Below are 5,173 nucleotides of genomic sequence, written 5' to 3' on the forward strand. Positions count from 1 at the left end.
TTGAATTTCATAAAGAGCTGGAAGACTGGTTTTCATAAAGGGAGAGATTTTTCTTGACATTTAAGAGTTTAAGTATCTTTTAGATTTATTTACGCTCTTTTAATTTAAAAATCAAAATACCCAAATAAAGATAAAAAAAATTTAAAATGAGTTATACCTTTTGGTTGAGTGGGAGAGCAAAAGCTCACTATTTTTGTTAATTTGGAAATGAACTCATCACCTTTTTTCTTTTTTTCACCTGCTTCTATGCAATGAGCTCCTCCAAAATTTCTTTTACCGAGACATTCATCTAGATTTTGTCGCTCACTCATTTTATTTCATCAGCTACTTTTTAGTTTTCTAAAAAGGTTTTTTAATTATTCCTTGTAATATATTATAAACTAAAATATTACAATTTATAAGTAAACAACTAATCCGTACACTAAATCTAAAATTTTAGAAGCGGATATTTATGATGAACGTCTCATTAAAAACAAAAATTAATAATGTAATAAACAGGAACTTAAGATTTGCAATTAAATTAAAAAGTTATACAAAAAACAAAAAGTTTAAACAACGAACTGAAAAATAAAAATAGTAAATAAATATTATTGATACACTATTACTGAAAATAACGTCAACTAATACATCACAAATATCTTATGATGGGATACACTGAGGGCCGGATCTACACCCTTTGGGGCCTTAGGCTGAATTGCTTTTTAGGGCCCTTTTTTAAAAAAGTGTAGAATTTTTTTATGTTAATTTTTTATTTTACTATATAAAAAACAAATTGTTCTGATAGAAATGGGTCAGTCCAATGAGTCCAAGTCCAAGGAAATTTCCATTATTTTGTTCTTCAAATATTTCGTTGGAACCTCTAAATGCTTGATTTTTTTTAACCAAAGTGCCATCACACGATTCAAAACCATTCTCCAATATCGCTGTTCTTTTTTTTGATTCTTCTTTAAGTTTGTTGTTAATGTGTTGTGACTTCTTCTTATTAAATAAGCCATTAAGATTTCTCTGTGTTCAGTAGAATTTTCGTGGCTTTTTAACAGTGAAACAGCATTTTTCCAGTCTCTCAAAACAGTTGTAACAGGAAAAAAACAGGAAATCTTAAGAACCTTTCATACAAAGCAGTAAAGATTTTCATTTGCCGGCGAGTAAATCAACCATTCACAACACCATTTGCTCTTAGGCTTTTGAAAAAAGATTTTGAACAAAAGCAATCGTGAACCTTGTAAAACTTTTGATTAATCGAAATAATTATCAAAGTTCTGAATTGTTTTTGGTTCTTTTTAAATCCCAAATGAAATATCGTATTCCGAAAGATGTTCCCAAAACCAATGTTATCTTTTCTGTTGATGTTTAAGTTACAGCTGTCAATGGTTAATTCAGGAGAACGCGTGACTTCTCCTGATTATCATTGTCTAAAACTGACTTTTCTGTTGTAATCGAGAGATTTATTTATTTTTTTTAATTTTTTTTTTTTTTTTTTTTTATATATTCGTCATTATTAATAAAAGTTTGTACAACATTTTACCGTGAAATATATGACTGGAGCAAGTAGAAGACAATAGTCTTATCATCTTGCCCCATTTTTGTCGTTGACAAAATATAACAAAATATAAACCAAATACAAATATAATAAAATATTTATAAAATATATAATTTTTTTTTTTTTTTACTTCTTTTACAAAGAACATCATTAAATAGCCAAGCAAGTAATATAATAGAATTTCAAGAAAAAGTGAAGATTTAAATTGAAAAAGGAAAAATTTTTTAAATAACAAAAAATTTTAAAAATAAGAGATTGTTTCATAAAAATAAGAGATTGTTTCATGTTGAGGTCTAGTAGCTGTTGCTTTACAACGCATTTAAAATGTTGGAATGAGTTAATCGTTTTTATTTTGTTTGTTAGAAATGAATTCCACAATTGGGGTCCTCTGCTGGATATTGAGAGTTTAGATTGTCTTAAAGAGGTTTTCGGAATATAGTAGTTCTTGATAGAGTATTTTGTTTGATATTTGTGATTAATAAGGCGAAAGAAGTTATGGAAGACTTCAGGGACCAGATCATTTTTGAGTTTAAACATGAACTGAAGAATGCAATAGATATTTTGTTCATAGATATTAGGAACTCTCAGTTCCTTCATTAAATGTTTAGAATTGGCATTTCTATTTGCGTTTGTTAATATACGGCATGCTTGTTTCTTTTTTTTATATATTAAATCTAGTTTTGATTTGTAGGTACTAGCCCAGGCAATATTGCAGTAGTTAATATAGCTATGTATATATGCAAAATAAAAACTTTTAAGGCATACATTATTTAAAATATATCTGGTTTTATGCATAACTCCAATATTTTTAGATATTTTGTTTTTTAATATATTAATGTGGTCTTTCCAGCTAATATGATCATCTAAGAATACCCCTAGAAATTTAACTGAGAACGCTCGATTTAGTCTAACTTTGTCTAATAGAATATATGGTCGTTTGTCTAAATTGTATGGTTTTGTGAAAAAGATATAATTACTTTTCTCAATGTTGGCAGAAAGTTTGTTTGCTTTAAACCAATCGCTCAACTCTTCAAGTTCCTGATTTACTGTATAAAAAAGTGTAGCAATGTTAGTGTGGGTATAGAAAGCTTGAGTGTCATCTGCAAAAATAATGAAGTTCAATATACTGGAAGATAAAAATATGTCATTTATAGATTAGGAAAAGCAGAGGTCCTAAAATAGACCCCTGGGGAACACCACATGTGACGATTTCAAGGGGAGTGTATGTTTTATTGTAAAATAAGGCTTGTTTACGGTTTTTTAGATAGCAACTGAACCATTCTAAATTTTTATCTTTTATACCATAATTATAAAGTTTGTATAGAAGGATCTCGTGGTCCACTGTATCGAAAGCCTTTGAAAGGTCAATAAATGCTCCAAGGGTGTGTTTGTTTTTGTCGAAGCCACTTAAAATTTCGTTAACTAATTTTATTACAGCATGTTCAGTTGAGTGGCCTTTTTTAAATCCGTATTGGTTATTGTAGAGGATGATATGATTTTGAAGGTATGCAAAGAGTCTATTATACATTATGCGCTCCAATATTTTTGAGAAGCATGGGAGTATGGAGATGGGTCTATAGTTAGATAAAGTCAAGTCATCTCCGCTTTTAAATACTGGAACTACGCGTGCTAATTTTAGGCGGTCAGGAAAAACTCCATTTTTTAATAAGAGATTAAAGATATACATTAGGGAATACTCAATAACGTCATAAACGTTTTTAACAACTTTAGAGTCTATGTCATCAAGACCAGAACTTTTTCTAAACTGTATGGTTTCAAAAGCATTCCAAAGCTCATCAGGAGATAAGTCATACTCATCCATTGTAAAGTCTACCTTTTTTAAGTGTGATTTAAATAGTTTTATACTTTAAGTTATTTTATTTGTTAACGTCTTTTTATATAATGGGCTCTGTACTTCCGACTTTCACTAAAAAACTATCAAGTTTCTAAATTTTTTTAAATTCTTGTTCTTTTTAGCTTTTTTCTAACGCTTTTGAAATCCACTTTTGAAAAATCGATTCATTTTCTGAATTAAATAAAATAACTAAAGTAACAGGCTAGGCCGGGAAAAGCGTGCGATCGCACTCTGTTTCTGACCACGCATTAATATTTAGTTGCCACAACTTGGCCAAGGCTTGTTTGGATGTTTGAGAACATTCAAGTTTATGTATGTTTATATATATGTTTGCACAACAATTAGTTTTTAAAATACATGCTAACAGTATTAACTTCATAACTTTATTCTTTACTGAAAAGATTTAGACAATTTTCAATAAAATTTTGGGGTCCCAAAAAATAGCGGGGCCCTAGGCCACGGCCTAGTCGACCTATAGGTCAATCCAGGACTGGATATGCTTGACTAATAAATAAAAGTAATTATATAAAATGTTATACACACAAACTTAAAAAAAAACATTAATTCAAGACCTATCAAAATGCATTCCCGATCTTTTTCAAATATATTTTTATAACGTTATTGTAATTCTTTTTCATCTTTTGTTGTCTTTTCTTTTAATTGTTTTTGTTTTTATATCAATTTTTGTTTTTGCTTTTGCTTGATCTATTACTTAAATTTGTTTCTTTTTTTACTATACTGTTCGCAACGTATACCGGGACGGCTGAATAAGCACGAATTTCATAAGTGCGAACTGGCATAAGCGCATAAAACCGTAAGTGCGAACTGGCGTAAGAGCAAACTTGCATAAATGCAAACTGGCATAAATGCGCCAAATAAATTTGCAAACATTGGCATAAGTGCGAATTGACATAAGTGCAAACTGGCATAACTGCAAAGCAGTTGCAAATCAGCATAAGCGCAAATTGGTATTTGTGCAAAGTGCCATTTTGCACTGATGTTAATATTTGCAATTTTATTCGGTGAACTTATATCAATTCGCACTTATGCCAATGTTTTCAAATTAGCTTGGCGCACTTATGCCAGTTCGCACTTATGCTAGTTTGTACAGGGTGAGGCAAAATTACCTCCCCCATTTGGTTTGCTTACAATTTTGAAATCAATGAAGATTTTTTTTTTTTTTCAAGTAATATGTTTATTTAGTATTTAAATTTTTTGTTTGTCAATTTTCAAAAATGATATCAACTAAATGTCTGCCTTTAGAGGTTCTACACAAATAAGCTCTTTTTATTGAATTTTTCATTACTTTTTTGAGTATTTTAACCGGTATTTTTTCGATTTCTTGTCGAATATTGTTTTTCAGTTGGTCAAGAGTGTGTGGTTTATTCACGTACACCTTTTCTTTTAAATAACCTCATAAAAAGAAGTCTGGAGCTGTTAAATCAGGTGATCTTGCAGGCCAATGCAAATCACCAAAACGAGAAATTAATCGACCTGGAAAAAGGTCTTTCAAAATCCATGTTGTTTCTTTGGCTGTATGTGATGTGGCACCGTCCTGTTGAAACCACAGATTGTCCAGATTTTATTCTTCCATTTGTGGCATTAAAAAGTCTCAGATCATTTGTCAATAATTATCACCAATAACAGTTGTTGTTTATCCATTTTCGTCTTCAAAAAAATAAGGTCCAATGACATTTTTAGCATGAATAGCGCACCAAACTGTTATTTTTTGTGGGTGCAATGATCTTTCATGAATGATTTGTGGGCTTTCACTTCCC

The sequence above is a fragment of the Hydra vulgaris genome, chromosome 04, assembly GCF_038396675.1.
Source record: "Hydra vulgaris chromosome 04, alternate assembly HydraT2T_AEP".
Classification (NCBI taxonomy): domain Eukaryota; kingdom Metazoa; phylum Cnidaria; class Hydrozoa; order Anthoathecata; family Hydridae; genus Hydra; species Hydra vulgaris.